The 13138-nt window shown below is 47.5% G+C and overlaps 1 protein-coding gene across 2 annotated transcripts in view; it reads right to left on the reverse strand.

The window, feature by feature from the left end:
- KDM4B (lysine demethylase 4B) overlaps positions 1-13138 on the reverse strand; it is a 239305-nt gene that overhangs the window by 209542 nt on the left and 16625 nt on the right. For both annotated transcript variants that reach the window (XM_087952780.1, XM_087952779.1), the window contains exon 2: positions 10686-10777. The gene's annotated coding sequence lies outside the window, so the exon portion shown is untranslated. The remainder of the gene's footprint in view (positions 1-10685; positions 10778-13138) is intronic.

The following is a 13138-nucleotide window of genomic DNA, read 5'->3' on the forward strand; positions in this document are numbered from 1 at the left end:
TTCTAAACAAGTTTACAGAGTCAGCATATTGCCCTTTAGAATATGGGTCCTCATTTTACCAACCTCGGAAGGATGGATGGCTGAGTCAACCTTAAGCCAGTCAGGATCGAACTCCTGAGCAGTGAGTTAGCCTGCAGTGCTGCATTCTAACCACTGTGTCCCCATGGCTCTCGTGAAAATACCATTCACAGGCTCAATTATTCTACTGGCCTCCACACATGAGAAAACAGCCAAATCTCAGTGGTACGGTGTTCCAGAGAAAGAGGTCGCCAATTAGTGGTCCGTGAGAATTTTTGTGTGGCCTGCAGCGCATCTGTGTCTGCAACAGGGGTGATACCGGCAGCAGATGGCCTGATGCGTGTGGGGAGGGAGGGTAGCACGCGGGAGATTGCAGTGACCCCTCCCATCAGGAGCCGCAAAACTCTCACCGCCCCTCTGGCACCCACCAAGCCTCCTCCTTCTCACTGGGCATGGGAGCGCTTCTGGCGAGGAGGAAGAGAAGCATGCCAGAGGGTGGGCAAGCGCTTTGCGGCTCCTGAGGGGAGGGGCACAGGAAATCGCAGAATCGGAGCTGTTCCTGGGTGTTCCCTGGCCTGCAACCGGGAGGGGGAGAAAGGAACCTCTGAACTGGTGTTGCCTCCTGCCTCTGCGCATTAAGGAGGCTGAGCGGCTGCCAGCGATGCCCTCAGGGGAAGATGCTGCGAGGGGGAGGCTCAACCCCTCCCGTCAGGAGCTGCAAAGCGCTCGCTGCCCCCCTGGCAGCCGCCAAGCCTCCTCCCACCATGCTTCTCTTCCTCCTTGCCAGAAGCGCTCCCATGCCCAACGGGAAGGAGGAGGCTTGGCAGGTGCCAGAGGGGTGGTGAGCATTTTGCGGTTCCTGAGGGGAGGGTCTGAGCCTCCCTCTTGCAACATCTTCACCTGAGGGCTTCGCTGCCAGCCGCTCGGCCTCCTCAATGCCGGAGGCAACCTGAGTTCGGAGGTTCCTTTGCCCCTAGCCCCACCCCTTCGCAGGCCAGAGAACATCTGGGAAGGGCTCTGATGCCGCAATCTCCCATGTGCATCAGTCCATCCACCGCCGGTACCTGTTCCCCACCTCCCTGCCAGCCATCGGGTCTTCAGCACATGGCTGGTCGGCCTCCAGACATCAGATTCCCACCAACCAGCACAAGTTCAGAGGTTCCTTTCCCCCCACCCCCATGGACAGGGGGAGGGGGGGAGAAAGAGAGGGAGGGAGGGAGGGAAGGAGAGAGAAAGAGAGATGAGTGATCCTGGTGTTTTGTTTTCTGTGGGAAATGGGTCCAAATGACGAGTATTTTTAAGGTTGCAGAAACAGGCAGCCAAACTAAGTGCCTAAAGGACCCCATCCCGACAGTGGGAGTCCAGGCGCTTCAGTGAGTGGCATGCTGGATTCATATTAGTGGTCTGCGGGATTTAAAATTATGAATTTGGTGATCCCTGAGGTCCAAAAGGTTGGAATCCCCTGTTCCAGTTCCCCCAATTGCTTCGTGCCCACAGAAAAGGAGGAACACTGGAGTGGTCATTTCCAGGCCTGCTCTGATGGAAGAAGCGATAAGGCTGCTCAGATGCTGCTGGACTTCTCTCCACCACTGTCCTATGGAAAAAGTCCCACTAGCTGACAAATCTCTATTAATAGACAGCTTAAGGATCACGACTGTCCTGACCAGCCTAATGGGACCGGTAGTAAAATAGAACTAAGGCAGATCCTCAAATACTCCAGCCCCCACGGACAATGGACAAATAAAAAAGATCCATCTGTATCCCACTCAGGCAAGGTAAGGATGATTAACTGCTTTTCCTTTTTTGTTGTTGTTAGAAAGGATACTAGTTAAGGAAGTTAATGCAGCTTGAATGTTCCAAGATGCAAGGGACATTTTCTGAATCTTGTGATTAAGTTGATAGGCTTGAACATTTAAGGCAACATTTAAAGCAGGGGTGTCCAACCTTTCACCTTCCCTGGGCCACATTAGAAGATGAAAATTTGGTTTGGGCCGCACATAATTAAATTAAATTAAATAATTAAATTAAATAATTAAATTAAATTAAATTAAATTAAATTAAATTAAATTAAATTAAATTAAATTAAATTATTAAATTAAATTAAATTAAATTAAATTAAATTAAATTAAATTAAATTAAATTAAATTAAATTAAATTAAATTAAATTAAATTAATTAATAAAATAATAAAATAAAATAAAATTATTTATTATTAATTATTTATTAAAATTATTTATTTTTATTTTATAATTTTCCGGCCAAATTTTATGCGGGGAGGAGGGGGAAAAGCTCGCCCGCCTCACCTACCTCTCCTCCTGCAAATTATTTATTTTTACTAATTTTCCGGCCAAATTTTGCGGGGTGGGGGGAGGGGGAAAGAAAGCTCGCCGCCTCACCCCTACCTCTCCTCCTGCAAATGCAGCAGCGGTGGCGGGGGCAGAAGCAGCAGCGGCGGGGGGGCAGAAGCAGCAGCGGCAGCAGCGGCAACGGGGGCAGAAGCAGCAGCGGCAGCAGCGGCGGGGCAGAAGCAGCAGTGGCAGTGGGGGACAGAAGCAGCAGTGGCGGCAGGGGGACAGAAGCAGCGGCGGCAGCGGCGGGGGGGGCAGAAGCAGGAGGTGGCGGGGCGGGACTTTTGGGCTGCGGCTGCCCGCCTTTTCTGTTGCTCGCCTCGCCCGCCTCGCGCCTGCCTCTCCTCCTCCTCCTCGCTGGATCGTTCATGAAGGTTGGGGTGGGCATTGGGCCGCATTACGAGGCGACCTGGGCCGCATGCGGCCCATGGGCCGCGGGTTGGACAAGCCTGATTTAAAGTATCTAGTTTGAATAGCCAGAGAACCAGTTTGGTCTAGCAATTAAGGCACCAGACTAGAAGCCAGGAGACGGTGAGTTCTAGTCCCGTCTTAGGCATGAAAGCGTGATGGGTGACTTTGGGCCACTCTCTCTCAGTCTAACTGACCAGGAGGAAGAAAGAGTATTAAGCTAGGTTCACTGCCGTATTTATAAAAATAAGGTGGGATGTTTAAAAAAAACCTTACTAGTTAGTGCTTGATTAGGTATGCTAACAGAGACCTAATGAGCAACAGGCTCTGTGCTGGGCTCCTAACCAGCCAGTTGGTCTTGACTACAGAATGACTAACACAAAGGAAATTTCTACCCTGGAATCTTATCGATTCTCTATTCCCTCAGGAAATACATTTCCACATGGACTGAAAGTTAGATCAGGTTTCCATTTGGAAAAGAGCTGGAATGACGTTTCACCAACAGGCAGGAGTTGTTCAGTCAAGGCAACACAGACCTCAGAAATCCTGCAGGGTTTCTAGGCAAGCCTTGGTGTTCAACTGTAGAGCCAAGATCTGACTTCTGGAGACAGAAATATACTGCCTTTGTCCCAGATGCAGGGGAGACTGCGAAGGAATTGGGGGGGGGGATAAAAATGTGCTATTTTGGTGCAGCTGCTCTTGCATTATTTGTTGCCCTGAATATGTTAACATAATCCGGAAACTCTCCTTAATGCAATGAAATGATCCTGTCTGGTACAACTACAATAATGGCATTTCTCCCAAGATTAGGCATCGATACCCTGCGGTCATAACAATGTCCCTTCCCCCAATTGCTTCGTGCCTACAGAAAAGGAGGAACACTGGTGTGGTCATTTCCAGGTCTGCCCTGATGGAAGAAGCGATAAGGCTGCTCAGATGCTGCTGGACTTCTCTCCACCACTGTGCCCATTCCGTAGAGCTCACTCCTTTCCCTTCAGCCTCCTGGGCTGTTGTTTTATAAGCTTGCCTTTGGGCTGCTTATGTTTTTTTCCTTTTCCTTTTCTGACTTTTTAATTATAAATTGCCCGGAGTCATTAGAAATTGAGCAGCCTATAGATCAGACCTACGCATTTTACAGCCTCTGGGCGACATCTCTCTCTGTGTGGCCTGCAAAAAATTGCTTTTATTTTGAAGGCAACTATTTTTTTAAAAAAAATATGCATGTGTGTGCGTGCATGCCTATGCGCTTTCACAGCCTTCCACAGCAGCCACAGCTTCTCATGTGGCCCCTTGGGAAAATTAATTGTTATCCCCCTGCTATAGATGGTATGTATAAATAAATACATTCTAATTATTACAAAAAAATACAGGCAGGATCAAGGAGTTCCACTCCTGCCAATGGGGAAGGAAAGGAATGGCCCTTTCTTGCTGGGTTGAAAGGTGGTCATGCTGCCATTGCTCACTGTGTGTCCTATTCTCTAGCACATGGTCCTGTACCCCTTCTGTTTTCCTGAATATTGCACACAATGTCACGGTGAAATGTTTATGTGCCACTGGACAAGAAGGAGGAACCTGTGAGGTCCCGCTTCCCTTCTGGTGGAAGAGGAGGAGATGCTGCCACTCAAAAATCTACAGACCGATGATCGGTGATGTGACAAGGAAGGAATTGTATCCCAGGACAAAACAGATGAAAGGGCAGCCACCTGGCGACGCAGGGTGTTAGGAGCAAGTCCCTTCTCAAGCCCATCTTGAAGGAAGAGAAACACCTCAGCTAATGAAGCAGAGGTGGAATTAAGGTTTCCCTCAAGCACCAGTTACAGAAAACTTTCCAGGTGACATCATAGATGCACATAGCAGAGGGTTTGCAAGAAGCCTGGATAGCATAGATAACCCTATCAGGGAGGTTGGCTTCCTTTACATGTTGCCGCTCAAGCGCCACATGGTCAATCTGAACCATTGAGGATCCGGATGGAGTAAGGCTCCCTGATGTAGGGAGATTCTGTTGGTCGGGATCCTCCACGGTGTGGCTCTGACAGGTTCACCAGATCTGCAAACCAGGGTCTCCTGGGCCAATGAGGGGCCAGGAGAACTAGCTCCGCCCATTCCTCCAACATCTTCCGAATGACTGCCGGAATGATGGGAAGAGGGGGAAAGGCATAGAGGAGACCTGGAGGCCATCTGCTCCGAAGTGCATTGGTCCCCTCTGCTCCCTGGGAAGGAAATCTGGTGAAAAACCTATTTACCTGAGCGTTGAGGGGAGTGGCGAACAGGTCTATTACTGGAGTCCCAAACTTGAGAGAAAGATCCCTGAATAGAGAAGGGTAGAGATTCCACTCTGCATGGTCGACCTTGCTCCGATTTAGCCAGTCGCCCTGGGTGTTGTCGACCCCGGAGATGTGGTCCACCCTGATGGACAACAGGTGCCTATCCGTCCACCGCCCCAGACGTTCGGCTTCCCTCACCAGGGCCCTGGATCTTGTCCCCTCCCAAATGTTGACATGTGCCTTTGTGGCCACATTGTCCATCATCACCAGCACATGGGACCCTGCTACTGAGGCTTGGAAATGCTTCAGCGCCAGAAAAATGGCTCTGAGCTCCAGCCAATTTATAGGGCAATCCCTGTCCCGCTGAGACCAACTCCCTTGGGCTATCTCACCAGCTAGATGGGCTCCCCAACCCTGGAGACTGGCATCTGTGGTGAGAAGGATTCTGTCCAGTTCTTTGAACGGATGGCCCTTCCAAAATGCCGGAGATTGCCACCACTTGAACAAGCGAAGGACCTGAGATGGAATCTGGACCCTGGAGGCAGTGTGGCTGGTGCCTGCTTGCTGAAAAGGCAGCAGGAGCCATTGCAGAGATCGGGAATGGAGCTGTACCCACGGGATGATGCCGATGCAGGAGATCATCTTCCCCAGTAGCTTGGACAGAAGGGACAAGGGGACAGTGTGTTGTCGTTGAATCTGCCAGATGATCTTGTTGATGCTTTTCCCACGATCTGGGGAAAGGAAGACTTGACACAGGGACATATCTAAGACAGTGTCCAGGTGGAGTAATCAGGCCGTGGGAGAAAGATGGTTTTTCTTGGAGTTGATGGAAAATCCATGGTCCTGTAGACACTGTAGGGTAGTTAGGAGGTGCGGCGGTTACCGACGTCAACTGGATCAAGATGTGGTCCAGATAACATTGGATCCTCACAGAACAGCTTGGAGCGAAGCCACCAATGCCGCTAGAACCTTGGTGAAGACCCTTGGAGCCAACGAGAGCCCAAAAGGAAGGGCTCGGTACTGGAAGTGGCCATTCTGATAACAGAAATGAAGAAACTGGCGATGATGGGGCCAGATAGGTATATGGAGGTAAGCCTCTGTGAGGTCAATGGAGGAGAGGAGGTCACCCTCCCGAACGCTCTCTAGGATTGATTGCAGGGTCTGCATTTTAAAATGCCTATATGGGATAAACTCGTTCAAAAACTTGAGGTCTACAATGGCTCGCCACCTTCCCCACCCCCTGGGACCCCAATGAGTCGAGAATAAAAACCAAGCTCTCGTTGATCCACTGGAACTGGCTGAATGGCTCTTATGTCCACAAGGTGTTGGATGGCTGATTCCATAAGGGCCCGTTTTGAACCATCCCAAGAAACGGGACAGTTCACAAAAATCTTTGGAGGTGGCGATAGGAATTCCAGCTGCAAACCCGACCTCACCGTACTGAGTACCCAGGCATCCGACGTTGACTCCTCCCACCTGGAGGTGAAGAATGCCAAACGGCCTCTGCTGTGGGGAGGAGAACAGAGCGTTACTTGGAGCGTCGGAAGAAACAACCTCCTTCTCCACGAAAGGGCCGTTTAGCCGGATTCTGATGTTGCTTGCCAGAAGCCCTAGGGCGTTGCTCTTAGCGCAATTCTGGGTTTGGGAAAAGTGTGTATTAGGCTCGGCCCAGAAGGAAGAGGGGCGGAAGTACGGAGCTGGGCGGTAGTCTGCCCTCTTTCCCATTGAAGAACGAACCTTCCTTTTGTCCTTGGTTTCAACAAGGTAAGGTTCTAGGGTGTTGCCAAAGAGTTTTTCACCTGTGCAGGGGGCCGAAGCCAGCTTCTACTTCCAACGAGATTCCGCCGGCCAATTTCGCAGCCACAGGAGCCGTCTCGCTGCCACCAAGAGGCCATAGCCCTGAAGGCAAACTTGGCTGAGTTAAGAGCGGCGTCTTCCGTAAATTCCACTGCCGCTATAATCTTGTTCAGATCCTGGTGCGACGTGGAGTCTGATGGTGGAAGCCGTTCTTGCATCTGCTGCAGCCAGCGGAGTGAAGCTCTCGTGAAAAATGATGCTGCACTCGAGGCCCAGACAGCCCAAACTGCGGCCTGCTGAGTGTGTTTGAGTCTGTTCGGAGTGCTTGTCATCGGCCTTGACCATGTCCTCTGGCTCTGTGGGGGTGCCAGAGGAGGAAAACGAGGCTACAACTGGAGTCTCAATGGATGACACTACAAGAGCACCAGCCAAGGAGGGCCCCACATTGTAGAAGCACCTATCATGGGATGAGGGGCAAAGCCCTGCAGCAGGGAAGGCACACTGCTCTTTAACCAGGTCGAGAAACAACAGAGGAGAGGGGAGAACCTCTGTGTGAACGATTGGTTTGGAAAAGAGGGAGTCCCCGTGACCAGGTTCTCCTCAGGGGTCAGTTGGCGGTAACCAAAGCTTTGTGAAGGAGTGGTTTAAATAATGCAGGTTTAAATACTGCGGCTGAGGGGGTTTGTTCAGGGCAAAATTCCTCCTCATCTGATAAATTTGGATAAGGGTTGGTATAATCCCTGTCTTCATAATCTCCCCACTCTGAGTGGGTAGAAGGACCACTATATTCCTGATGTCTGGGATACCCCCCCTGTTGTGGGACGGGGGGAGGGGTAGGCCAGGAATAGGGCCTGTCCACCCCCTAAGGGGCAAAGGAGCTGCTGAAACCCTTCTGCCAGGCCCTGCCTGATGGCCACAGAGACCACGCCCCTAATCTCACCTGGTCTGCTGCCCGTGGGCGAGTCAGCTGGGTGAAGTTCCGCAGCAATGGGGGTGAAGGAGGCCTCAGGCCTAGGCCGCAAACTACCCTGGATGATCTGTCCCTGAGGGAGACCCCAAGGGGCCTGTATAAAATTGGGTCCAGATCTGCTTAAATCCTGGGGGCAGAATTGCTCCTCAGATCTTTCGGGGGACCAGAATTGGAGATGGCTGGAAGAGGCAACCCCTTGCCCCCTCCCCCGGGGGATTCCCCACGACTGGAAGCCTGTTGCGATTGCTTCAGGATCTTGTTAAACTGCCTCTCCAAGGCAGCATGCCTTCTTTTTTCAGCCCTGAGTTCTGCCTTGGAGGTTTTCTTTGGAGCCAGAGCCTTGGCTATGATTTTAACCACAGCCTCTCTCTGCGCAGATTGAGTTAGTTGCCTCTCTCTCTTTCTTCTAGAGGCCTGAAGGCCCCGGTTTTCTAGGCCCAAGAGTTCTGCATGGGCCTTGTCTTGATCCATCATAAAGATAGGCAAAGCACAAGAGGTGCTGGAAGCAACCCTCCTAATGTGTTGCCTATTGAAAAGGAAAGAGGTCTTGATCCGGAGCAAGCCAAAGGCTTATAATGGCGTTGGAGCTCCTCCAGTCGGGCCAATTAAAAGTGGCCACCCGCCACATGCACTATGGCTAATGAGTCTTAAAATGGCAGCCCACACCTGCTTCGGCCTCTAGGGACTGGTCTGCGCTCTTTAGGCCGAGAACGAGCCCCAAGCGACAAAATCGGTTGAAAAACGCCCGCGAAAAACAAGCCCAGCTGGGAAGCGCTTTATCAGTGGCTCCGATCTTCTCTTATTGCAGCCGGCCAATTTCATGAGGGAGAGCTGCGAGGGAGGCTTGTTAGGCACTCCCCTAACTTACAGCATCACAGGAGCTCTAGGTAGCTTCGAATCCTCGGCACTCCAAGAGAGCGGATCCCCGCTCTCCCTGAAGCACAGCTCACCGGGTCCCCGGGAGCTGTGCAAGAAGAGAGACCTTCTGCTTCCTATTCGTTGTAGCTGAACTGTAAACACATAGACGGTTTCCAGAGACATGAGCTCAATTCGAGAAGAAGGAGCTGAGTCAAAGCTGGGGACCTGGCTACAGGCTAGCTTTTTATATAGAGGCAGACTCAGCTCTATGACATCACAGGGAGGAGTCTAACCCATCCTGGACTCTCGGCACAGCGTGGATGCGAATATCCATGGCATACCATGCTCAGTTCTCCTAGCAAAAACCGTAAGCGGCAACTAGAAAGTACAGCATTCCCACACCTACAACTAAAAGCATAAAACCAGTATACAGATGACACCTTTGTCATAAAAATGGAACAGCTGCTAGAGAGAAGATACATGAGACAATCAAAAACATCTTCAAAGGAATAAAATTTACATGGGAAGACCATAACAACACACAACCCTTCCTGGGTATCCTTCACAGAAGAGGAAATGACAGCAAATTAGAACTTCAAAACTATCGAAAAGCAACCCTCATTAACCAAATGCTCCATTACCAAAGTAACAACCCAACCTCCCACAAGAGGCTGTGTAAGAGCATCACTCAGACAAATATCAACACACTGCAGCAACCTAAGGCACCAGAAAAATAAATCAGACTGCCTATAATACATCCCCACACAATGGAAGGCCATGCAACTATATCAAAAAGTGTCCGATCACTCAAACCACTGTAACACAACCAACACAAGCAATGGAAAGGATAACACTACCAAAGATCAAAAACATATCAAAACAACTAACAGACCATTACAACCACGTGTCATTGGAACATACAAACAAAAGCCCTCCAAAGCACCTTAAGGAAACCAAAAGACGCTGCAACCCAAGAAGAAAAATCAGGAATTATTTAAAACAGTGGTCCCCAACCGCCCCAAGGCCAGATCCGGGCTGTGGAAGTAGTGGGCAAGTGCATCCAGCTCTATCTGTGGTTCACATGGAATCATCCTCTCCCCCCCCCACACACACACACACCCTGCTGGTCTGCAACTGGAAAGGTTGGAGACCCCTAATCTACAACATAAAGAGTAAAGACTGTATCAGCCACTCACTATATAGGATGAGATAGGCAGAAGATCAGCAGACTGCATTTATGAACTCCAACCAGGAGTCAGAAGACACAATAAAAAATTAATCTCACGACACTTGGACAGATTCATCTATAGTATTAACAGGAAACTGAGTATCTTAGACAAACCCAAATCTAAAAATGCAAGGAAATTCCTGAAGACATAATATTCAGACAAATGAGTCATCAACAGACCTACAAACTACATTTACACACCATTCAAAAAAAGACAAAAAGGTCTAAAATGAAAACAAAAAGAAAGAGATCTTCCTCGTCAATCTACACCCAGATAAACAGGGATTAACAGCAGACAAACAGTCAAGCAGAAAACAATACCCTAATCAAGGAACTACCAAGAAGAAAACCACCACCCTCATCAACTGGTACCTTTTATAAACAGGGATCGGTGCCTCACACTGATGCTGTAACCTAGTTGGGTAATGAAACTTCTACTGGAATGTCATAGATTGCAACTTTTTGTATGTAAAGGGGATTGACTTAAGAAGGGAGCTTCAGTGTGACTTGATGCTTTCAGCATTTGCAGTACCTCTTAAATCTCCCCACCCACCCCCAAAACCCAAAGAGGTTCTCGATTTTTGGCCCCAACCACCCTGGGCCACAAAAGGAAGGGAGAGACAGACCCTTCTTTAGGGAAATGAATGAAAAAGTAGATCTACCAATATCTAAACGAAAGGGGGTGTATATCACTCGTCTACATTTTTCAAAACTGAATAACTTACACGGCATATCTCAATGGCTATTTGTAGGGAAGTGAAATCAAGTGGATGATGGGGAGTAGGTTTGACTTACTTTTTTTAAACAACAGGAAATTTCCTCCACATGCAGCAAATTCTTCCTCTTCTAGGAATTATCAGATGATCACACAATGCTGCACATCTCATCTAACAGTTAAAGGAAAAAGAAAGTTAGTGGTTGCCGCCTTTTGCAGAAGAGTCTGCTGATGTTTTCATTTTCTGTTTAGAAAAGGACACATCACCGGGGAGGGAACAGACAGAGCCCAAAGCTAATAATTAAGAAAAAAGAAGAAAAAAACACTGGAAAAACTGCTGTTATCACCTTCATTTGGAAGAGGCCGCTACCAGCATTTCTACATAATTTGGGGGAGGGGGAGCATGCTGCAGTCAGTGAGTGAGCACAGACCATCTGTGAGGACACATTTTTTATCAGTTCAAAAAAAGAGCAGTGGAAAAGCTCTGTCTGTATGTGTGTGTGTGTAAATTTTAGAGAACACTCAAAAATAACAAAATACAAAACTACATATACATTATGAGAAAACGCATTAACAAATGCTTTAAAAATAAATGAAAAATACAACAAAAAGATTATAGGGTATATATTGTTAGAATAAACAATTTTACATATAATTATCTAACACAAACATCCAAAAAGCTTCTTCAGCTCTGACAGGATAGTGGGGGTATAGGATAGTGGGCGTGCATCTTCCAAAAGGATGCAAATGACCAGATCACTGCAAGGAATATAAATCCTTCAATTTCCTCACCATCCTGTCAGAGCTGAAGCAGCTTTTTGGATGAGAAGCGAAACGTCTTCAAAAGGAAAAAAGAAAGTCCGGTTGCCTCCTGAAAAAGCACCTATGGGACATACAGAAGACTGACAAAAAATAAGAGGGCAGCAAATTTCTGCAAAGACTTTATCTCCATTCCACCTGCACCCTATGCTTTTCAAAGTTGTATTTCTCACCATGCTTTGAAGAAAAAGATAACAAGACTGAGCAGAAGAGAATGAAGTTAGAAAATGCCAAAGTCAAGACAAGACAGTAGCAGTTCATGCTTTTCATGAAAGACAGCAGCACTTGCTGCTTTCTAAGTAAAGTAATGAGTATCAGCATTTTAAGTGATTATGGCATGGAAACATCCGGTGTATTAAAATGTTTCAAATCTGAAGCCTTTTGATTCAAAATATCTCATTTCTAGTTTGAAACACTTTATTCCAACAATCCTGGAAATGTTCCATTATCAAAATACTTCATCTGACTCAAAGTATCTCATCCTAGAATTAAAATGCTTTCAATTCAAAATTGTTCCACAGTGATAACACCAGTTTTATCTAAATTTTGAACCTGAAAAAGCAATTTCTAACTGGAAAGAAGCCATTTCAAGTTTTAAGTATTTTAAATTCAAAACATTTTGCATGCTTCTAATACTCAAGTTTTCTTGCCAACCATACAAGTGGCCAGGATTTCGGCAGTTGCTCCAATTAAATCATGAGCCTCGAGCCACACTCCCAAAACTAAACAGGATTAGAAGTTAACATTCCAGCATTAGCCTGGGCATAGCCAACTCTCCACTGTCACCCTTGATCCTGCTTTCCCCCCCAACCCTCTGGGTGTATCATCCAACGAAACACGTCCATAACCAAGAGTCATCAATCATGCTCTCCGATTGCGTGGCAGAAGCTTCAGTCATCTAATCAGTCTCTGAAGAAAATATGAATGGAAGGTCCTTTCGATTCCACACTGCTGCCTGCTCTTTGAAACCCCCCCCTTCTTTCTGTTGACAACTATAAAACATGTATACAAAATGTTTTATGAGTTGAGACAAGTAGTCCTCGACTTACAACCATTCACTTAGTGATTATTTGAAGTTAAAACAGCACTGAAGAAGTGACTTTTAGCCTAAAAGCCTGACATTTCCTGGTCATCTCCCATTCATGTACCAATCAGATCCTATCATATTTATCTTCAAGATTAGCTAGACTTGGTTAAGAGCCGCTAACCAGTAAATGCAAAAAACTCTGAACCTAACATTTTGTATAATTGGCACTCTGACCTCAGACGCAATACTGATGCAGGGGCCTACAGCCATGTGATCACCATTTGCATGCTTTGCAATTGGCTTGCAAGCAGCAAAATTAATGCAGAAATAAAATTGTATGTTACAATTACGATATATTTATGATGTAAGGTCATGAGCATGCTAGCTGGAGAAGTATGGAAGCTGAAGTCCACACATCTTAAAGATGCCAGTGTTGAGAAACACTGCTTTAGTGCTAGCTTACATTCTTGTACACACCAAACACAATGTGACAGCACCAGCAACCCTGGGTTGAGAGCTGCAGATGCACTAAGCAAATAGCTTACTCTCTTGCAATCCCTCCCTCACTAATCTTTCCATTCTGAAGTATAAAAAGGCAATTTTGGTAGGCAGTCTCCCCTTTGTCTCCCCTTTTACCCCCACCCTTACCCCCACAGCGCGAAGACTTCAAGACAGTACAAATAGTCC

Source organism: Notechis scutatus, chromosome 1 (assembly GCF_049901735.1).
Source record: "Notechis scutatus isolate UNSWTSFEM ecotype Mainland chromosome 1, rNotScu1.2, whole genome shotgun sequence".
NCBI lineage: Eukaryota > Metazoa > Chordata > Lepidosauria > Squamata > Elapidae > Notechis > Notechis scutatus.